Below are 23956 nucleotides of genomic sequence, written 5' to 3'. Positions count from 1 at the left end.
TCACTCTTCTTGCCCAAGCTGGAGTGCAATGGCACGCGATCTCAGCTCACCGCAAGCTCCACCTCCCAGGTTCAAGCAATTCTCCTGCCTCAGCCTCCCGAGTAGCTGGTATTACAGGCATGTGCCACCACACCCGGCTAATTTTGTATTTTTTAGTAGGGATGGGGTTTCTCCATGTTGATCAAGCTGGTCTTGACCTCCTGACCTCAAGTGATCCACCCGCCTCGGCCTCCCAAAGTGCTGGGATTACAGGCACGAGCCACCATGCTCGGCTGATTCTGCAGGGTTGAAAGGGGTCCATGGATTGGCTTCATTCACAGCTAATGCTGACCCTACTTGCCCTAGATCACTTACAGCAGCACTCAACTAGACAAAGTGCCACAGCACACAGTTCCTTAAACCCATACTCTTTCTCACAACATAAATGCTTTTGGTCCAAAATAAAAACCACTAATCACTATCCTAAAACATGACATACTCTACTGGTCCTTTAAACTTTACAGAGGCTGGAGAAGGCAGCTCATGTCTGAGTAAGTCTGCATTTGGAAAACAACATGCACACATGCATTAATGCGATGTTTATGGAGCATGCTCTGTGTGCTCAGAAGCACGCTACAGAACACTGCTGGGAAGATGACATAATATGAATTTATCCTCATAACACCCTGGGAGGTGGGTACTAACTGTCCCATAATTCCCTGGATTTATATGAAAAGCCCAGCATTTACATTTCTTGTTCTCACTGATTTTTTTTTTTTTTTTTAATGCATGGAACAGGCCAGGCACAGTGGCTCATGCCTGTAATTCCAGCAATTTGGAGGGCCAAGGCAGGCAGATCATCTGAGGTCAGGAGTTCAGGCAAATTAGGGAGCCCCTGAAAGGCAACTGAGCAGGGATCCATGGGAGAGACACCCTCAGAGGCACAAGATTCTCTCGTTACCTTTCAGTTTTGCTGATGCTTCAATTAAAGTCTCCTGGGAAATGTCTGCAGTAGGTTCTTCCTCTGTAGTTCTTACCTTGCCTGCAAAACAAACTATCTTTAGTGTCTGCATGGGTTTCCACTTTTTGTCCCCACCTGAGGAATGGAAAGCAACGGCACAGTCCTTGCTCATGTTTTGGAGTGAAAGGAGCATTGAAGGTCATGTGAGCTTTGCCAAGGCTTCTCCTGGCCTCATGTCAGATACAGCTCCTAACTCTAAGCAGCCTACCATAGTGTCCTCCTTTTTTTGTGTGTGTGACGGGGTTTCGCACTTGTTGCCCAGGCTGGAGTGCAATGGCACAATCTCGGCTCACTGCAACCTCCTCCTCCCAGGTTCAAGTGATTCTTCTGCCTCAGCCTCTCGAGTAACTGGGATTACAGGCATGCGCCACTAAGGGAGGAGACCACTCCTCATTATTGTCTTATGCCCAATTTCTACTTCCAAAGAAAGAAGAAGTAAAAACTAAAAGGCAGAAATGAAATCCACAGGCAGACAGCCCAGCACCACACCCTGGGCCTGGTAGTTAAAGATCGAGCCCTGACCTAATCGATTATGTTATCTATAGATTACAGATGTACAGAACCGCACTTTGAAAATCCCTGTCCTGTTCTGTTCCGTTCTAAATTACTGGTGCATGCAGCCTTCAGTCACTTACCCCCTGCTTGCTCAATCGATCATGACCCTCTCATGCAGACCCCCTTAGAGTTGTAAGCCCTTAAGAGGGATAGGAATTGCTCACTCAGGGTGCTCGGTTTTTGAGACATGAGTCTTGCCAATGCTCCCGGCCGAATAAAGCCCTTCCTTCTTTAACTCGGTGTCTGAGGGGTTTTGTCTGTGGCGCATCCTGCTACATTTCTTGGTTCCCTGACCAGGAGGCAAGGTGATTAATGGACGGTTGAGGCAGCCTGTTAGGCGGCTTAGGCCTGCCCTGTGGAGCATCCCTGCGGGGCACTCCGGCCAGCTTGAACGATGCAGATCCTGAGAGCACTCCCGGGTAAGCAAATTCCCTGGTGGAACGCCTCACCAGAGCAGCATGTGGTAGGCCCCCGCAGAGGATCAACGCAGCAGCTGAACACCAGGAAGGAACTTGCACTTGGAGTCTGGACATCTGAAACTTGGTAAGACTGGTCTTTGGAACTTGCCCACTCCATCTGAGTGCAAGCATGGCCTGATCACCCACAGCGTCCCTGTACCAGCACTTTGGTTTTTGTTTTTGACTTGACTTGGATTGCTTGATACTTTGGTTTTGGTTTTGACCTTGCTTAGATTTCTAGATACTCCGATTTTGGTATTGATTCTGGTTTGGTGTAAACTGTAAAAGTGTGTGTGTGCCCTTTTTACCTGTTCTTTGTTTTGTGGTGTGCGTGCGGTGTGAGCGTGGTGTTTTGTCTTGAAGAAGCATGGGTCAGGCACAAAGTAAGCCTGCCCCAGTAGGAACTATGCTGAAAATTTTCAAGAAAGGATTTAAGGGAGATTACGGTGTTACTGTGATACCAGGAAAACTTAGAACTTTGTGTGAAATAGACTGGCCAGCATTAGAGGTGGGTTGGCCATCAGAAGGAAACCTGGACAGGTCCCTTGTTTCAAAGGTATGGCACAAGGTAACCTGTAAGCCAGGGCACCCAGACCAGTTCCTATACATAGACACTTGGTTATAGCTGGTTTTAGACCCCCACCCCACAATGGTTGAGAGAACAGCAGCATAAGCAGCTAGCAGAGGCAAGGAAAGACCAGCAGACAGAGAAAGAGGAAGAGACAGAGAGATAAAGAGGGAGTCAAGGAAAGAGAGAGGCAGAGAAAGAGAAAGACAGGTAAAAGGAAAGTCAAAGAGAAAAAGAGACAGAAAATCAGAGAAAGAGATGTACAAGTAGCTAAGAAAAAAAACAGTGTACCCTATTCCTTTAAAAGCCAGGGTAAATTTAAAACCTATAATTGATAATTGAAGGTATTCTCCATAACTCTATAACACTCCAATACCACTTTGTTGTCAGTGTAAACAAGGGCATATTCTGAAAGCAATGAGGCCACTGATAACCCGTAGCCTTCCCATCAAAAATCCTTAACCCAGTAACCCGCAGATGGCCCAGATGCATTCAATCTGTAGTGGCAACTGCGTTGCTAACAGAAGAACGTAAAAAAATAACTTTTAGAGGAAAGCTCATTGTGAGCACACCTCACCAGTTCAGAAGTATCCTAAGGAAAAAAAAAAAAAAACGTGATTTAACATTAACCACTGAAAATTCCCTTAACCCAGAAGTTTTCCTAACAGAGCATCTAAATCTTAATTACCATACAAAGGTCCGACCAGACCTAGGAGGAACTCCCTTCAGGACAGGAGGATCTATGGTTCCTCCCAGGTAATTGAAGGAAAAACAAAAAAAAGCCATCTATACCAATTCTAAATTAATTTGGACAAAACAAGGTCTTATTAATAGCAAAGGATAATTAAAATCCCAAACTTACAAAGTTTTCAACAAAAGTAAAGTTTGCTAAAAGTTAACAGTGTAACATGTATTATAGTAACTTCTAATCTTGTGGCCTTAGACAGTCTAGTCCACAGACATAAAGGAAGTCCGCTTTGGAAAAGAATGGTTATCATCTTCAAAAAAAAAAAGGGAAAAAAAGGGGGGGCAGATTTATGTAAAAAGAGTGTTATATGGTAAATTCTTGTCCTGAAATAACTGGTTGTTTAATGAAAGAAATGTTTGTAATAAGTCAGAAAGTTGAGGGATGTCAAAGAATTGTCTGCGAAAGTCATGAAAGAGAAAAATGTTATAAAAAAAGAATTTATGCAAGAAATGTTGTATAATTTAAAAGTAGCTAGGCCTCCTGAATGTAAAACTATTGAAAAAAACAGTTTATGTGCAAGGTGTATAAGGAAAGTAAAATATACCTTTGGTAAAAGGATTATAAGGAGGCATAAGAATGTAAATTTTTACCTACATTAAAAGGTTAAAAAAATTATTGTTTTGAAGGTTTAAGCAAGTTTTTAAATGTTAATTGTAAAGAAAATTCTGTGTGTAAACATATTAGCTAAAGTTAAGGGGCATCATCCAGTTTTTTTGTGAACTGGACATTAAAATAAAAACACAATGGGTTTTTCTTAAAGCACTGACCTATTCTTTAACAAAAATTATAAAAGATTAAAAAGAGTCTATAAAAATCTTACCTTATGGTCTGACATCAAAAATTGGATAAATATGTCTACAAGGTTTTATTAAAATTAAGTTTCACATTAATAACACACTAATATAATGGTGAAATTTAGCTTATCTGGTATAAAAATCATACAAGAAGCATTATTAAATATAAAATGATATTTGGCTTTCTTTGGTCTAAAAACTAATAAAAACAGGTGCTAAAAGAAATTTCTCAGTAGAAAGGCACCAAAGACTATAAAGTCCACTGCTGATGTCCCCCCATTTAAAACAAAAGGTCAGTTTCTTAGAAATTGTATACTTGGTTTATCTTCCACTTTCCTTTCCCTCAAAACTAAAAGTCTTTTAGCACATGTACCACCCCTAGAATTTCCAGTAAACCAGCACCACCCTAAAGATCATGTTCTCATCAAAAGGTGAGAAGAAAGGAAACTCGAGCCAGCCTAGGAGGGACCCTACCTTGTGCTGCTAACCACCGAGACTGCTGTTCGTATGACGGAAAAAGGATGGACTCATCACAACTGAGTCAAGAAAGCGCCACCCCCTCCAGAGTCGCGGGCCATAGTCCCAGGGGAAAACCCTACCAAACTAAAGCTAAGAAAAATTTAACTCTTTCATGTATTCTATTACTCTTTCTTCTTTCCTCACTCTATTGCTGACCATCTAGTTATTAACATAACCAAGTCAATTTTGCCTCAAACTATTGCATTTAATGCTTGCCTTGTTATACCCTGTGGGGACTCACCAAGTGAAAGACAGCTCTCTACTTCAGAAAAGTACCTCTGTCCCTCCTGACTCTCCTCAGACTGGGCATTAGTAAATTAGGACCATTTAATCTGGGGAAATTTTGATAAAGACTCCAGTGTCAACCAGGAGTCTTGCTCCCCAATGTAGAGCTTTTATGCCGTAGTTGGTCCAACATTCTATGGACCACTAAAGAACAAGGATGGACTGCCCCAACCAGTTTTTGTAATTTCCTAAAATCATACATTCATTTTACTAGAGGATCATAGAAGTTAAAGACTTAAAACAAACTTTGGCAATTAAGACAGGATACCAAGATGCAAATGCCTGGTTGGAATGGATCAAATATTCCATCCGCACGTTAAGCAAAAGCAATTGTTATGCTTGTGCACATGGCAGGCCAGAGGCCCAGATTGTCCCCTTTCCACTAAGGTGTTCCTCCAGTCGACCAGGCATGGGCTGCATGGTAGCTTTTTTTCAGGATTCTACAGCCTGGAGTAATAAGTCATGCCAAGCTCTCTCTGCGATATCCCAAAGTACAGCACCCTGCGGGTCAGCCCCCAAGGGCCATCCAGCCTCCGTCTCCCAACACTAAGTTCACTTTGTGTCTCTCACGATAGGGAGGAAACTTAGCTTTCCTTGGAGACCTGAAGGGATGCAGTGAGCTTAAGAATTTTCAAGAGCTTTTCAATCAGCCCTTGTTCATCCCCGAGCAGATGTGTGGTGGTATTGTGGTGGACCTTTACTGGGCATTCTGCCAAATAACTGGAGTGGCACTTGTACTTTAGTCCAATTGGCTATCCCTTTCACCCTGGCATTTCATCAACCAGAGGGAAGAAAAATAAGACATCGTAAAGCGAGAAAAGCCCCTTATGGGTCTTTCGACTCTCAGGTCTATTTAGATGCAACTGGAGTCCCACGGGGGATACCAGATCAATTTAAAGCTCGAAATCAAATAGCTGCAGGATTTGAGTCAATATTTTGGTGGGTGACAGTTAATAAAAATGTAAAATGGATAAACTACATCTATTACAACCAACAGCAACGAGCTTTTCATGAGTTAAAAGAAAAACTCATATCGGCCCCAGCCCTGGGGCTACCTGACCTGACAAAACCCTTTACACTCTATGTATCAGAAAGAGAAAAAATGGCAATTGGAGTTTTAACCAGGCTTGGGCCTCCTAAGTAGCTGGGATTACAGGTGCCCACCACCATGCTCAGCTAATTTTTTTGTATTTTTAGTAGAGATGAGGGTTTCCCCATGTTGGCCAGGCTGGTCTCGAACTCCTGACCTCAGGTGATCTACCTGCCTCGGCCTCCCAAGGTGCTGGGGTTACAGGCGTGAGCCACCATGCCTGGCTAAACTTAACTTGAATTATTTCTTGTAGCTGCCTATTTTTAAGAAAAACAGAAATGAAGCTCAACCAATCAGAAGTAGCCAACAACCTTATATAACTAGGGACTTTTCAACAAGGTAAACAAACAAAAAACCAAGAAGAAACAAGTTTGTAACTACCACTAATCAAATAATCTGTTTCTACATTTTTCCAATAAATAGTTGCCTCTTACACTGTCAGTGAAACCTAAACCTCTTTTAGACTGGTGTCCTATAATTGATCAATTGTTATTACTCAAATAAACTCTTTACAATTTTATTGTGTCTCAGATTACTTTTTAGAGGAATAAAATAAACTAGGAATCCATATTACACAAAGATTTACAGAATATGAGAAAAGACATACGACATTCATAAAATATATGAATGTAGACATAAGCAAATAGAAAAATTACATGTTCTTAGACAGAAAAACTCAATATACCATCAATATAAATTGTCCTTAAGGTAGTTTATAAATTAAATTTTGTTCTAATGTAGATAACATTAGATATTGGAGGTAGGCATTTTACTATAAAATAGCATATAGGCCGGGTGCGGTGGCTCACACCTGCAATCCCAGCACTTTGGGAGGCTGAGGTGGGCAGATCACCTCAGGTCAGGAGTTTGAGACCAGGCTGGCCAACATGGTGAAACCCCCATCTCTATGAAAATACAAAAATTAGCCAGACATGATGGCAGGTGCTTGTAATCCCAGCTACTCGGGAGGCTGAGGCAGGAGAATTGCTTGAACCTGTGAGGTGGGGGTTGCAGTGAGCCAAGATGGTGCCACCGCACTCCAGCCTGGGCAGCAGAGCAAGACTCTGTCTCAAAAATAAATAAATACATACATACATACATAAAACAGCATATAGATGAAAAGACAAGAAGAGCCAAGAAAACTCTGAGGAAACAACAACAAAAAAAAACAGATAATATTGGACAGCCCTGTGAAAAATCTTGACTAAAAAAGCTAATAGATCAGCTGGGCGTGTTGGCTCACGCCTGTAATCCCAGCACTTTGGGAGGCTGAGGTGGGCAGATCACGAGGTCAGGAGATCAAGACCAGCCTGGCTAACACGGTGAAACCCCATCTCTACTAAAAATACAAAAAAAATTAGCCAGGCGTAGTGATGGGCACCTGTAGTCCCAGCTACTTGGGAGGCTGAGGCAGGAGAATGGCGCAAACCTGGCAGGTGGAGCTTGCAGTGAGCTGAGATTGCGCCACTGCACTCCAGCCTGGGTGACAGAGCAAGACTCTGTCTAAAAATAAATAAAATAAATAAAAGCTAATAGATCATTGGAACTAAAAATTCAGAAATAGAGGCTGGGCGCGGTGGTTCACGCTTGTAATCCCAGCACTTTGGGAGGCCGAGGCAGGCGGATCATGAGGTCAGGAGATCGAGACCACAGTGAAACCCCGTCTCTACTAAAAATACAAAAAATTAGCTGGGCATGGTGGCGGGCGCCTGTAGTCCCAGCTACTCGGAGAGGCTGAGGCAGGAGAATGGTGTGAACTCGGGAGGCGGAGCTTGCAGTGAGCCGAGATTGAGCCACTGCACTCCAGCCTGGGTGAAAATGCGAGACTCCGTCTCAAAAAAAAAAGAAATAGACTAAAGTGCCTAAGAAAGTGTCTTAGTCCATCCAGGTTGCTGTAACAAAATACCTTAGGCTGGGTAATGTAAAAACAACAGAAATTTATTGCTCACAGTTCTGGAGGCTGGAAAGTGCTAGATCAAGGCACCAACAAATTTGGTGTTTGATGACAGCCCTGATCCTCATAGATGATACCTTCTTGGTTGTCCTCACATGGTGAAAGACAAGGACACTCCCTTCAACATTATTAAAAAGGGCGCTTATTCCATTCAGGAAGATGGCGCTCTCTTGGCTTAGTCACTTCCCGAAAGGTCGCATGCCTAGTACTATCCACATATGAATTTGGAGGGGGACACAGATATTTAGACCACAGCAAAAACTTAATAAACAGGAAAAACTATGTGGAGGATGGCATCATTAATGCTTGACATGTGAAAAATTGATGTTCCTATCACGAAGGAAAGAAATGACTTATTCTTCATGTTCTTCATGACATAGAATAAAATAAAGGTCCAATGAAAGATAAATCTATACAAAAAACTGAATCAGTGTTGATAAGGTGAATTCTACAGGTTGTATCAGGATATCTGAGGTTTCTGGGGATGGGCAAGGCCCCAGAGTTTCCTCCCATGACATTTTCCCTGAAGTTGCTCATGCTTATTCAATTTGAAAGTGAATAAAGGCCAGGCATGGTGGCTCACGCCTGTAATCTCAGCACTTTGGGAGGCTGAGGTGGGTGGATCACAAGGTCAGGAGTTCAAGACCAGCCTGGCCAACATCATGAAACCCCGTTTCTACTAAAACTTAGCTGGGCGTAGTGGCATGCATCTGTAATCCCAGCTACTCAGGAGGCTGAGGCAGGAGAATCGCTTGAATCTGGGAGGCAGAGGTTGCAGTGAGCCGAGATTGCACCACTGGACTCTGGCCTGGGAGACAAGCCAAGACTCCATCTCAAAAAAAAAAAAAAACAAGTGGATAAAAATGTTTTTTCCTGTTCCAATATTTAAGAAATTCAAAATAAACAGGCCTATGTATGCATGATTCTCAGTCAGTCAGCGGTGCTCTGTTAAGGAAGAGCAAAGAATCTCACATTCACAGAAGTACAATGTTCTGTCAGATAAAGATGTCTCCCTGTGCCAGAGCCACACATTTTACACATGATCAGAGGCTTTCATGGGCAAGCATTGCTCTGCAGCCCTACCACAGACTTAACGCTGCGAATCTGACTTAGAAGGTCACTGATGAACACATGCCCTAGTGTTCTGATCTACATGAATCCTCTCTTAATGGTCCCTTCCAGGGATCTGGGATCTTTCCTGAATTCATCTGCCACACACAGATAGACTCAAAAATTTAGACAGAAGCTGTGATCCTCACTGGCACATCTGCCCCGTCCTATCAGCTTCTCTAGAAGTACACTGCTCTAATTGCTCCTGAGTGACCCCATCTAAGGGTATCTCTCTGTGCCAACATAATTGATTTCATAAACTGGGAAGAGAAATAAGCAAGAGTCTAGCTATGCTGGGGCTAAGATTCCCTTACCTATGTCTCTAATTTACCCAAATATTGACCAAAAAGATTAATGGTGGTAGGAAAACGGAAGGAGGAGCCCCAGTTCACAGAAGGAGAAAATGTAATCAATGCTGCCTAGCGTCCAGCTTAAGCTTACCCATGGGGGACTGAGTCTCTTCAGAAAAAAGCGATGGTTCTCCATTGTATTAGTCTGTTCTCATGCTGCTAATAAAGACATACCCAAGACTGGGTAATTTATAAAGGAAAGAGGTTTAGTTGACTCACAATTCCACATGGCTGTAGGTCAGGGCAGCGGGGTTCACAATCATGGAGGAAGGCAAGGATGAGCGAAGTCATGTCTTACACGGTGGCAGGCAAGACAGCATGTGCAGGGGAACTGCCCTTTATAAAACCATCAGATCTCGTGAGACATAATCACTCTCACGAGAACAGCATGGGAAAGACTCACCCCCATGATTCAATTACCTCCCACCAGGTCCCTCTCACAACACATGGGAATTATGAGAGCTACAATTCAAGATGAGATTTGGGTGGGGACACAGCCAAACCATATTCATCATCTGAAGGAACTGTGGTCTCAGACAGCTGGGCACTGAGAGTGCACGCTGCCCCCTAGAATTCCACACCTACATCACAGAGAGAACAATCTCAAAGGATTCTTAAGGTTAATGTGGGGAGCCAAAAGAAGGAGATGAATTCACAGCCTGTGCCTTACCTTCTGGTCTAACTAAAACTACTTTTGTCCTGGCCCAACAAGATTCCCAGACTCTTTTCTGGGTTGCACCCCCTGGTAATTCAGAAAGACAGAAACTTATTAATGCCCCTCCATTCCCCACAGCTCCTGAGGTCTAAGTTGTTCATTCCCTGGGTTTTAGGTTGTTGTTCTCCCTCTACCTCCACAGAATCAGTGTGTCCCATTCCAGTACCTATGATTTCACCTGTGTTCTTGTCACCTCCTACTTTCTCCTAGGCATTTTATCTAACAGAGCCAGGTGAAACAGAGACAAGGATATTTACATAAAACTTAACCAGAACTAAGTTGGAGTTCCATAACCACCATCGGGCTGGGATGGCACTCAGGCTGGCCTAAGATTGTGGTTATGGAACAGAAAGACACATTTTGCCCAGGAATGATCAGTGTGGAATCTCAAATTTGGGAAATAGATCCTTAGAGCGCCCAATCGTTTCATCCTTCTCTTGGAGGCAATCAGGAAGAGATAATCCCCTTTTGGAGAAAACCATGTCTAATCAACAGATTACCTAACCAACATGTGTGGAAAAGGAGGTAAAATCTGACAGTTGACCCATTTTAGTAGATTTGGTAATAAATGCCACAAAGTCAGAGTTCAAGTGGTCTCAAAAGCCTAAAAGGTGACACAGATTAGTTTCAAGGGACACAAGGTGTCACTGGGTGTGCCAACCTCCCAGAGGGTGAGAACCATGGCAACTTTGGGCAGGCTGGGAAACGATCCCGGACTCTTGCAGTTCTGTGAGAAATCAAACTTACCCCAACTTTGGAAGTCAGGAAGCCAGCACGTTGGGGGATGCGGTATCACAATTACTTGGTGAGACAAGCTGCCCTGGTAGCTTGTCCTCTCCTATCAGGTAGGAGAGGTTAAAGAACAGGCAGGCTCCGCCTCTGCATGGCGGAACTGCTCTGAAGGCATGGAGGAGCGAGGCTGAAGGTGGGGGCCTTCGCCCACCATGCGGAGAGCTGAAATTTCTTGTTACCGGCGAGTGATCGCAGGGCTGCAGGACTACAATCCCAGCGTGCACACGGATCAGGGACTGTGCGCATCACTGGAGGAAGGGGCAGAGCTGCGCACGCCTGGCTGAACATGCTAGGACATGTAAACTCATGGCCAGTCCCAGCCCTTCGGCCACAAGGCCGTAGGACTACAATCCCAGTCTGTACCAGGCTCGGGGGCGGTTCGCAACCCCAGAGGAAGGGGCAGGGCGGTGCGCGCCGCGCCTCGTATGCTAGGAGTTGTAGTCTCTTTATTGCTCTCAGCCCCGGGTAGGTAGCTTCAGAACTACAATCCCAGTATGCATCGGGGTGTTGCGTAGCCCTGGAGGGAGGGGCAGACACTTACCTGCGTCTAAAGCACTACTGGCCGCAGATTCCACACCGCCCCGTCGCCAGGGAGAGTGAATACAGCTAGGGACGTGAAAGGCAGGTCTGGGCTGGGCATTACCTTTGTCTAAATCGGGCGGGTCGTCCTCCCCTCATTGGCCTTGTGCAGCTCGGATTCCTCTCTTACCCGCACCCAGGGGTCTTCCCAGAGCATTACGTCGTCTCCAGCCCATGGAGCTGCCTTCTTTCCTAAACTGCTATAGAAACTGTCCTGATGTCTAAGACAATGTACTTTGTGCCGCAGGCCTCTGCCTTCCCTAGCCAGAGCGCGAGCTCAGCCGCTTTTGAGAGAAATCTGCCACCTGGCCCACCTGTGCACAACTTCAGAGCTTTGCAGGGGGTGACAAGGGCTGTGGCTTCAGGGAAATGTCACGCGCACTGGCACCTTTTTCGCGAATGTGAAAATTGAGACATCAAGAAGGTTAATTATTGGGTTGCCCAGGATCTGCCAAGAGCAAAGAAGAAAACCCCATTTCCCAGGCATGTGTCTTGTGAGCCATTTTTTATCAATCCACTTAAGTGGACAAGCTCCAAAACACAACATGAAGCTGATGATAATTTAGGCAATTTATGTTTGAAATCATCGGCCTCATCTCAAGGCAGTGTCTCAGAGACACAGGTGGGACCTGATCCCTCAGGAACAGATAGCGTTCCAGCTTTGCGGGATTGACTTTTGAGATGTGGAGCACTTCGGGGTCATTTGAAACCCGTCAGGTTTCACATCTCTGCTTTGGATGGAAAGCCCATCACCCACAGCTGTCAGGGATGTTCCTTAACTCACTGGGGCTCATCTGCTGAATTTTTCTATCTAGATAATGGAAACATCTAGGAGCACTTCTGCTTCCATGTAACCTCTTAATAATTGATGTCCCTAAAATTCTGTGTTCTCAGGGACAGTTCCTTTGGTTCCCAGATGGTACCAGCTTTCATGTTGTTACATCTAATATGTAAAAACCTGGATGTTAATCTCCAAGACATTGTTCACGTCACACATTCCAGTATGTTTCATTTGTGATTTCTGAAAGTAGGACAATATCAAAGAACTGAAAACCTGGTCATAAAATTGGACCCTATTACTGTACTTAGTGAATAACTTACCCCTTAGGGTTAATTACACCGAGTTCATCAGCACCTGTGTAAAGAAAGAAAAAAAATAAATTGTGGCATCTGCCAGGCGCGGTGGCTCACGCCTGTAATCCCAGCACTTTGGGAGGCCGAGGCAGGTAGATCACCTGAGGTCAGGAGTTCGAGACCAGCCTGGTCAACATGGCGAAACCCCATCTCTACTAAAAATACAAAAATTTGCCTGTCGTGGTGGCAGGCGCTATAATCCCAACTACTCGGGAGGCTGAGGCAAGAGAATCGCTTGAACCCCGGGGGGGCGGAGGTTGCAGTGAGTCTAGGTCGAGCCACTTCATTCCAGCCTGGGCGAAAGGGCGAAACTCCATCTCAAAAAACAAAACAAAACAAAACCACGTGGCACCTATGCATGTGGCAAGATGAGGAAGTATAGGGAGGCCACAGCACATTTCTAAGGCTCTTCTTTTGTTTTAAATAGTGCCTGTGGGGAAAGTCTGCGTGATCCAGAGCACACATCCCTTCCCTATCCCTCTGTTTTCATCCTCCTCCTTCCTGTGCCCTCTTTAGGTGAGGGTGTCTGATTACCCTCACCCACAAGTGTTGCATGGGGATGTTGTAACGTAACCATATCCATCTTCTCAAAATGAGGATTAATAGAGAGGAGTGTCTTGGGACTTGTGTTCAGATGCACCGCTGTTTGGTGTGTGGCTGCTCTCAGCAGTCCCATGGCAGCTGTCTGAAAAGATTGGTCCTGATGTAGCCACAGCTGGTGTTCACAGGGCCGGGTGCTTCTTGTGGTTTGGTGTCTTTTGCTTAGATTTTGCGGCTCTGACCCTCTTCTGCTTATCCATTCCTGGTAGTATCTGTGAGGTTGCCTCGTTTGTTCCACTTGTTTCCTGGAAGCTTGTTGTGTAATTGTATTTCCCAGGATCTTTGGGATTCTATTCTCACTAGACCAGTCACTGTCCACTGGCCCTGTACTTATCTTGCTGGAGCCCCCATGTTCGTCCTCTCCAGTGGAGCTGGGAAGAATTCTAGTTACTTCTAAATCTTCTCATTCTGATGCTGTTGGGCCATTTGTGAAGCTGGGAATCTTGTCTTTGGGCTCATGGACATTATTCCACAGGTTGCAGTGAGCCGAGATCACACCATTGCACTCCAGCCTGGGGTACAAGAGCGAGACTTCATCTCAAAAAATAAATAAATAAAAAATAAAAAATAAAATTATGATTTCAGTTTCTTTCTAGTGTAGGACAATTCAAAAATATCAGTTTTTTAATTGGGTAATTGTGATAATTTGTGTTTTGAGTGATTAAATAATTTCATCTAAGCTGTTAAATTTTATGTGTATAGAGTCATTCATATTGAAGTCCCAACCCTCATTGGGACTGGGTATGGAGAGGGAGATTTTTAAGAGGTAATTAAAGTTAAATGAGGTCATCAGAGTGAGGCCATAATCCAGTATGACTATCATCATGATAAGAAGAGATAGAGGGCAGGCACTGTGGCTCACGCCTGTAATTGCAGCACTTTGGGATGCCAAGGCAGGCAGATCGCTTGAGGCCGGGAGTTCAAGACCAGCCTGGCCAACATGGCAAAACCCTGGCTCTACTAAAGATAAAACATTAGCTGGGCATGGTGGCGCACACCTGTAATCCCACACCTGTATTCAGGTCACTAAGGCAAGAGAATTGCTTGAACCCAGGAGGCGGAGGTTGCAGTGAGCCGAGATTGTGCCACTGCACTCCAGCCTGGGAGATAGAGTGAGACTCTGTCTCAATAAATAAATAAATGAATAAATAAATAAAGGAGAAGGGACAGAGAAACACTAGAACAGGCCAATTAGAAGAAAAAGGCCTGCTGGGCGCGGTGGCTCACGCCTGTAATCCCAGCACTTTGGGAGGCCGAGGCGGGTGGATCACGAGGTCAGGAGTTTAAGACCAGCCTGGCCAAGATGGTGAAACCCCGTCTCTACTAAAAATACAAAAAAATTAGCCGGGTGCAGTGGCAGGCGCCTGTAATCCCAATTACTCAGGAGGCTGAGGCAGGAGAATTGCTTGAACTTGGGGGGCGAAGGTTGCAGTGAGCCAAGATCATGCCACTGCACTCCAGCCTCAGTGACAGAGTGAGACTCCATCTCAAAAAAAAAAAGAAAAGAAAAGAAAAAAAGAAAAGGGCCATGTGAGGATACAGAAGAAGGTGGTGCCATATGCAGAGGGCTCAGGAGAAACCAACTGTCCTGGGACCTTGATCTTAGACTTCCAGCCTCCAGAACTGTGAGATGATTTCTTTTAACTCACCCAGACTCTGGTGTTTTCTTATGGCAGCCCTAGAAGACTAATATACTTTATTATATTCTTTATGTCTGCAGGGTCTGTAATGATATCCTTTGTTTTTTTTGTTTTTTTTTTTTTTGAGATGGAGTCTCACTTTGTAGCCAAACTGGAGTGCAGTGGCCCAACCTTGGCTCACTGTAATCTCCACCTCCTGGGTTCAAGCAATTCTCCTGCCTCAGCCTCCCGAGTAGCTGGGACTACAGGCGCACACCACCACGCCCGGCTAATTTTTATTTTTTGTATTTTTAGTAGAGACAGAGTTTCACCATACTGGCCAGGCTGGTCTCGAACTCCTGACCTTGTGATCCACCTGACTCGGCCTCCCAAAGTACTAGGATTACAGGCGTGAGCCACCGTGCCTGGCCGATATCCCTTGTTTCATTCCTGACATGGTAATTTGTGTCTTGTCCTTTCCCCCACTTACTCTTGCTTGACGTTTGTCTATTTAATTGATCTTTTCAAAAAAAAAAGCTGTCTTTTTTATTGGTTTTTCTCTATTACTTTTTGAGTCTCAACTTTATTTCTCTTCCTATCTTTATTATATCCTTCTTAATACTTCTTTTGTTTGGGTTTAGTTTATTAAGTTTGACCTTTTCCCAGGTTATTGATGTGGAAAATTAGATTATTTGGAGACTTAGTTTTTTTCTTTTCTTTTTTTTTTTTTTTTGAGACGGAGTCTTGCTCTGTCGCCCAGGCTGGAGTGCAGTGGCGCAATCTCGGCTCACTGCAAGCTCCGCCTCCCGGGTTCACGTCATTCTCCTGCCTCAGCCTCTCCGAGTAGCTGGGACTACAGGCGCCCGCCACCACGCCCGGCTAATTTTTTGTATTTTTAGTAGAGACGGGGTTTCACCGTGGTCTCGATCTCCTGCCCTCGTGATCCGCCCGCCTCGGCCTCCCAAAGTGCTGGGATTACAAGCGTGAGCCACTGCGCCTGGCCCTTTTTTTTTTTTTTTTTTTTTTTTTTTTTTTTTGTATTTTTAGTAGAGACCGGGTTTCACCGTGTTAGCCAGGACAGTCTGGATCTCCTGGCCTCGTGATCCACCCGCCTCGGCCTCCCAAAGTGCTGGGATTACAGGCTTGAACCACCGCGCCTGACCAGTCTTTTCTAATATATGAGTTTGGTGCCATCAGTTTCTTCAGTACACTGCTTTAGTTGTGTCTTATAAATTTTGATCCATTGTCTTTTCATCATCTTTGTGGTCAATGTATTTTTTGTTTTCCCAGAGACTTCCCCTTCAAGCTTGCAAGAGTTGGAGATGTTTGCATTCTCTTCACATTATTGATTTCTAGTCTGACTCCATTATGATCAGAGAACACACTCCGTGTAATCTGATTTTATAAATTTGTTGAAGTTTGTTTCATGGCCTAGGAGATGGTCTATCTTACTTTATGTTCCATGAGCCCTTGAAGAGAATGCATATGCTGCTGCTGTTGATTAAATTATTCTACAAATGTCAACCAGATCCTGTTGTTGGGTGATGGTGTTGAACTGTTGTCTTTTTTTTTAGATTTGCTGCTGAAATTTTCTCTGTTCTATTGTTTAGAGAAAAATGTCAATATCTCCGACAATAATTGTGTATTTGTCTTATTGTCTATTTCTCCTCTGTTTCTTCCAGTTTTTGTTTCACATTTTTCATGTCTGTTGATTTGTGCCTACACATTTAGGACTGCTGGGTCTTCTGGGTGGATTAAGCTTTTTATCATCATGTAATTTCTCTCCATGTCTCAATTTTTTCTCTGAAATCTACTTTATCTGATATTATTGTAACTACTCATGCTTTCCTTGATTATTTGTATCTTTTTCCAGCTTCTTATACTTTATTTATTTATTTATTTTAAATTTATTTTTCATATGGAGTCTCACTCTGTTGCTGAGGCTGGAGTACAGTGGCCCAATCTCGGCTCACTGCAACTTCTGCCTCCCGAGTTCAAGTGATTCTACTGCCTCAGCCTCCCAAGTAGCTGGGATTATAGGCGCCAGCCACCACGCCTGGCTAATTTTTGTATTTTTAGTAGAGCCAGGGTTTCACTGTGTTGGCCAGGCTGGTCTTGAACTCCTGACCTCAAGTGATTCACCCACCTCAGCCTCCCCAAGTGCTGGGATTACAGGCGTGAGCCACCACGCCCGGCCCAGCTTCTTATACTTTAAATCTACCTTTTTATATTGGAAGTGAGTTTCTTCTAAAGAGAATATGCATGGTCATATTTATTAATCAATGTTGTCAGGCCGGGAACAGCGGCTCATGCCTGTAATCCCAGCACTTTGGGAGGCCGAGGCGTGCAGATCACGAAGTCAGGAGATTGAGACCAGCCTGGCTAACATGGTGAAACCCCGTCTCTACTAAAAATACAAAAAAAATAGCCGGGCGTGGTGGCGGGCACCTGTAGTCCCAGCTACTCAGGAGTCTGAGGCAGGAGAATGGCATGAACCCGGGAGGCGGAGCTTGCAGTGATTCGAGATCGCGCCACTGCACTCCAGCCTGGGTGACAGAGCGAGACTCCATCTCAAAAAAAAAAAAAAGAAATCAATGTTGTCAATCTTTGTCTCTAATTGATTATTTTATTTTATTTATTTATTTTTGACTGGTGGCAGTAGAATTTATTCGAATGTGCCTTAATACAGGTGCTGGGGCTTGCCAGTGGTGCTCTTGATATATAAGGCCCGGACATTCTGCCAGTTTTTCTTGAGCAGTGACACTAGGAAGTTTACAGCCAGGTGAAAGTGACACCCATCGTCTGTGTGTAACATCGTCTGTCATCTTCACGTGGCCGACAGCCACAGCCAGACATAGCACCTTCTTCATTTGGGTCTTGATTGTGAACTTCACCTCATCCACTTTGGCCAGCATGTTTTTGTTGTGTGTCAGTGGAGATCTACTTGGTTAATTTAGAACATTTAACACTTAAGGTAATTTTTTTAAGACTAGCCTGATACGTTGTTTTCTGTTTGTTCTCTCTGTTTTGTTCCTCTGTGTGATTTTTACTTTCTTCATGTAGATAATTTGAACATGTTTTAAAATTCCATTTATTTATAGTGTTTTTGAGTATAGCTTTTTAGTGTTAGATCAACATATTACATTATATTCAGAAATTATCACAGCTAACAATGTTTCAATTGTTCCTTGATATTCAAATGCAATTTATAAAACACAAAAGGGAAAGAAAGCCTATTGTATCTACCCTCATTTTATCCCAGTGTAAAAGGCACATTGGATAAAAGTTTTGTTTGATAAGGTGTCTTTCCTGGTCTTTTTCGCTGAAGACAGGAGTCTATTGTTGGGCTTGTTTTTGTTTTTTGGGTTTTTTTGAGACAGTGTCTCTCTGTCACCAATGCTAGAGTGCAATGGTATAATCACAGCTCACTGCAGCCTCAACCTCCCCGGGCTCAAGCCATCCTCCCATCCCAGACTCCCGAGTTGCTGGGACTATAGGTGTGCACCACCACGCCCAGCTTATTTTTTATAGAGGTGGGATTTCAACTCTACAAAAAATGATGCCCAGGCTGGTCTTGACCTCCTGAGCTCAAGTGATCCACCCGCCTCAGCCTCCCAGAGTGCTGAGATTATAGGCGTGAGCCACTGCACCTGGCTGAGAAATACCTAGTTAGATCCTTTCCCATTTTAAGTTTAGATTCTTTTTCTGTTTGTTTTTTGCTATTAAGTCATTTGAGTTCTTTGTATATTCTGGTTATTAATCCCTTGTTGGGTGGGTATTTTGAAAATACTGTCTGCCATTCTGTAGCTTTTCTCTTTACCTTGTTAATTTTTTTTTTTTTTTTTTTTTTTTTTTTTTTTTGCTATGCAGAAGCATTTTAGGTTGATATAACCCCATTTGTTTTTGTTTTCGTTGCCTGAGCTTTTACGGTTTTACTAAGAAAAAAAACACTATCCAGACCAGTTTGTTCATTTTGTGTAACTGAAACTTTGTATCCCCCCAACCACCGTTTTTCTTTCAGCTCAGCTTCTGGAAAACACCATTCTACTCTCTGCTTCTACATGTATGATTACTTCATATTTCACATGTATGTGAGATCATGATGTATTTGTCTATGTCTGACTTCTTTCAATCGTGCCTTAATGTGTACCTTAGTATCCTTCAGGTACATTCATGTTGTCACAAATGAAAAGATTTGCTGGCCAGGCGCGGTGGCTCACGCCTGTAATCCCAGCACTTTGGGAGGCCAAGGCAGGCCGATCACCTGAGGTTGGGAGATCGAGACCATCCTGGCTAACACGGTGAAACCCCATCTCTACTAAAAATATAAAAGATTAGCCAGGCGTGGTGGCGGGCACCTATAGTCCCAGCTACTCGGGAGGCTGAGGCAGGAGAATGGCGTGAACCCGGGAGGCAGAGGTTGCAGCAAGCCGGGATCATGCCACTGCACTCCAGCCTGGGCAACAGAGAGAGACTCCATCTCAAAAAAAAAAAAAAAAGAAAGAAAAGAAAAGATTTACTCCCTTTTTAAGGCTCAATAATATTCAATTGCATGTATATATTACATTTACTTGACACATTCATGTATCCATCATGGACATTTAGGTGGCTTCCATATCTTGGCTATTGTGAATAATGCTGTAATAGACACAGAACTAGATATCTCTTCAAGATCCAAATTATATTCCCTTTGGATATATCCCCAGAATTGCGTTTAATGAATCAAATTGTAATTTTTTTTTTTTTTTTGAGACGGAGTCTCGCTGTGTCACTCAGGCTGTAGTGCAGTGATGCAATCTCGGCTCACTGCAACCTCTGCCTCCCAGGTTCAAGCAATTCTCCTGTCTCAGCCTCCCGAGTAGCTGGGATTACAGGTGTGCACCACCACTCACGGCTACTTTTTTTTGTATTGTTAGTAGAGACAGGGTTTCACCATCTTGGCCAGGCTGGTTTCGAACTCCTGACCTCAAGTGATCCTCCTACCTCAGCCTTCCAGAGTACTGGGATTACAGGCATGAGCCACCACACCCGGCCTGTAATTCTATTTTTAACTCTTTGAGACAACTGTATGTTGTTTTCCATTGTTACTGCCAATTTTAATTCCTGCCAGCTGTGTACAAAAGTTCCAGTGTCTTCATAACTTTAGCACGCTTGTTTGTTTTTAATATACCTGCTCTCACAAGAGTGAGGTGATATCTCATTGTGACTTAAATTTGCATTTAACTGACATTTAGTGACATGGAGCATTTTTTTAATATACCTGTGGCCATTCTTTTGTCTTCTTTGGAGAAATGTTTATTTGGGTCATTACTCATTTATTAATCATGTTATTTGGGGTTTGCTATTGATTTGTAGAAATTCCTTGTATTTTTGGATATTAACCCTTTATCAGATATATTATTGGCAACTATTTTTTTCTCATTCCTTAAGTCGCCTTTTCATTTGTTGATGATGTCCTTTGTTCAGAAGTTTTTCTGTTTGAGGTAGTCCCACTTGTCTGTCCTGATTTTGTTGCCTGTTCTTTTGTCTTAATGTTTTGTTTTATTGAGACAGGGTCTCACTCTGTTGCCCAGGCTAGAGTGCAGTGATGCAATTTCGGCTCACCGCAACCTCCGCCTCCCAGGTTCAAGCAGTTCTCCTGCCTCAGCCTCCTGTGTAGCTGGAACTACAGGAGCGCACCACCACACCCAGCTAATTTTTAAAATATTTTTAGTAGAGACGGGGTTTCACCATGTTGGCCAGGCTGGTCTCCAACTCCTGACCTCAGATAATCCGCCTGCCTCAGCCTCCCAAAATGCTGGGATTATAGATGTGAGCCACCACACCTGGCCTGTTGCCTGTTCTTTTGAAGTCTAATAAAAAAAAAACATCTCAATGTCCAAAGTTCTGAAAATTTTTCCGTATGTTTTTTTCTAGCCATTTTATGCTTTTAGGTCCTACATTTGAATATGGTATGAAGTAAGAGTCCACATTTATCCTTTTGCATGTGAGATCCAATTTTTCCAGCACTGTTTACTTAAAAGACTCTCATTTCTCTATTCTGTATTTTTGGCACCCTTGTTAAAGATCAGTTGATTGTATGTATATATTAGATTTATTTTGGGACTCTCCATTCTGTTCCATTGTTCTTTATGTCTGTTTTTATGCCAGTACTATCTTGTTTTGATTGCATTGCTTTTTAAAATGTTTTGAAATCAGGGAGTATAATATCTTCAGCTTTGTTCATCTTGCTCAATACTACTTTGACTATTTAAGATCTCTTTTGGTTCCAAGTAAATCTGTAATTATTGTTTTCTAGTTTAATAATAAATGTCATTGGGGTTTGGATAGGGCTTGCGTTTAATTTCTATATCACTTTGGGAAGCATGAACTTTTATTTTATTTTATTTTATTTTATTTTGAGACAGAGTCTGGCTGTACCACCCAGGCACAATCATGGCTCACTGCAGCCTCAACCTCCTGGGCTAAAGCAATCCTCTCACCTCAGCCTCCAAGTAGCTGGGATCACAGGCATGCAACACTATGCCTGGCTAATTTTTGTATTTTCTCTAGAGACAAGGTTTCACCATGTTGCCCAGACTGGTCTTGAACTCCTGAGCTCAAGCAATCCACCTGCCTTGGCCTCCCAAACTGCTGGGGTTATAAGCATGAGCCACCATGCCTGGCCAGCATGGACATTTTAACAACATAAATTTTTCCAGTGTATTTTCTGTGACCCAGTAACAGGCCAAAAGCTGTTTCAAAAAAAAAGAAAGAAAAGAAAAGAAAGGAAGGAAAGAAGGAAGGGGAGGGGAGGAGGGGAGAAGGGAAAAGAAAAGAAAAAGAGCAATTATCTACATAGGATGGCATGATTTTCCTCCAAAATCTTTCCTGTGATTAACACTGGTGCTTTCCAGAAGCTCCAAAGATCATCTGTATCTGCCATCAACAATTTCAGCACCTTTGACTCTATTGGAACACATGACCCAAGTGACACAACAGCCTGGATCTGATGTAGAATATTCTTTTCTGCTGAGTAAAGAAAAGCTAGCAGCTTTTTGGGTCACAGGGTAAATGGGCCAGAGTAACTTACCAAATGAGAAATATGTTACCTTCAAAACCAAAAGGCCCACTAGAGTTGTGCCTCTTTTTTGGTTGTAGTAGAAGCCAAATATAAGAACTTACTCTTCTCCTTCCAAGGGATATGTTGGCATGTTCCAAACCACTAGGACCCTATAAACCTCACAGAGATAGAAGGCTTCTGAAATTTTGTTGGATTAATGTCCTACATGTGGACATAAATTTCATACCAATAAGTCTGGAGTGAGCTTCTCATACCAATAAGTCTATAGTGAGTTTCTTGCTCACTATATTCAATGAGCATAATACCATCAATGGAAAGAACCAGTGTGATAGTTTGTGGAAGGAAAAGGTCACCAAGATCCCAGCAAACTAAGCTATAACATAAGGCCGAAGAGTTGATATATCACTATTATTGACTGAACTATGTTCCTCTAAAATGTATATGTTGAAGCTCTAACCCTCAATGTGACTGTAATTGGAGATAGGCCTTTATGGAGGTACTTAAGATTAAATGAGAGCCGGGCGCAGTGGCTTATGCCTGTAATCCCAGCACTTTGGGAGGCTGAGGCAGGTGGATCGCCTGAGGTCAGGAGTTCGAGACCAGCCTGGCCAATATAGTGAAACCCCATCTCTACAAAAAATAAAAAAAATTAGCCAGGTGTGGTGGCAGGCGCCTGTAATCCCAGCCACTAGGGAGGCTGAGGCAGGAGAATCGCTTGAACCCAGGAAGCGGAGGTTGCAGTGAGCCAAGATTGTGCCGTTGCACTCCAGCCTAGTCAACAAGAGCGAAACTCTGTCTCAAAAAAAAAAAAAGGTCATTACAAGAAGAGAAGGAAACATAGAGATCTCCCTTACCACAAACGCACAGAGGAAAGTCCACGGAAGGACACAGAGAAGGTGGCCACTTACAACCCAAGGAGAGAGATCTCACCAGACGCCAGTTCTGATGATCTTGATTATAACTTCTGCCTTCTGCAACTGTGAGAAGAAAATATATTGATTAAGCCACTCAGTTGGCATGCTGTTACAGAAGCCCGAGCCAATTACTAGTGTTTGAGGTAGGACAGTAAAGGTTTGTTTCTGTCTTTGCCACCTGAAAGCAAACTGCTTCTGGTGGTATTTATTAACAATGATAGAGAAAAAAAAGTATTAGGTAGATGAATAGCTGTACACTAGGTACCAGGGATGTGTATATTTGCTCAAGTAATAAAACAACATCTGGTACAACAGCTGCAATGGGAGTCTCCATATGATTTAAGCTTACGTTTATCCAGTATAATTCTCCAAGATCTCTTATGTTTATTCATTGACTTACATAGGATGAAATGAGAGCCATGACCCTTGGATCGTTCTTTTTTTTTTTTTTTTTTTTGAGACAGAGTCTAGCTCTGTCACTCAGGCTAGAGTGCAGTGGCACAATCTCAGCTCGCTGCAACCTCTGCCTCCCAGGTTCAAGCGATTCACCTGCCTCAGCCTCCCGAGTAGCTGGGATTATAGGTGCGTGCCACCATGCCTGGCTAACTTTTTTTGTATTTTTGGTAGAGATGGGGTTTCACCATGTTGGTCTTGAACTCCTGACCTCGTGATCCGCCCGCCTCAGCGGGCTCCCAAATCTGAACTCAGCACTCCCAAAGTGCTGAGATTACAGACATGAGCCACCTCTCCCAGCCTACCGTTGGATCTGTTAAGACCTTCCTGGTGGCATCAGTCTCTGAAATCCCTGTACGAATGTGCTATTGCTTTTGGTTGACTTTTTCCTAGGAATAGGCAGTTCTGATGACTTCATCTTGACCTTTTTTTACCAAAATAGCTCTCGCTCCACTGGTCAGGGAACCAGTTTGGGATTCTACCAGTTGCTGAGTATGTCTACTCTAATTATGTATTCCAGAACGGGGAAGATAACTGAAGGGTGGTTTGAGAAACCCACCAGGCCAACTGGGAATTAGAATTGATTCCAAACTCCATTGATCGCCTGACCTCCATAAGCTCCTACTCTGGTTAATGCACTGCAATGTCATCTCAGT

At 43.5% G+C, this 23956-nt stretch overlaps 1 long non-coding RNA gene across 2 annotated transcripts; it reads right to left on the bottom strand.

Moving 5' to 3' along the window:
• Positions 1-729: 729 nt before the first annotated feature.
• On the bottom strand, positions 730-22912 carry LOC129459443 (uncharacterized). 2 transcript variants are annotated; one of them, XR_008649986.2, is made up of 4 exons: positions 22788-22912; positions 12619-12652; positions 11582-11726; positions 730-1021 (listed from the first exon to the last, which is right to left on the bottom strand). It is a non-coding gene; the product is annotated as an uncharacterized lncRNA (long non-coding RNA). The 2 variants fall into 2 exon arrangements; XR_010115337.1 differs by lacking the exon at positions 11582-11726.
• Between the last annotated feature and the right edge of the window lie 1044 nt (positions 22913-23956).

This window comes from Symphalangus syndactylus, chromosome 13 (assembly GCF_028878055.3).
Source record: "Symphalangus syndactylus isolate Jambi chromosome 13, NHGRI_mSymSyn1-v2.1_pri, whole genome shotgun sequence".
Taxonomy (NCBI): Eukaryota; Metazoa; Chordata; class Mammalia; order Primates; family Hylobatidae; genus Symphalangus; species Symphalangus syndactylus.
The sequence above is the reverse complement of the archived record's forward strand: the minus strand, read 5'-3'. Positions and strand labels throughout refer to the sequence as shown.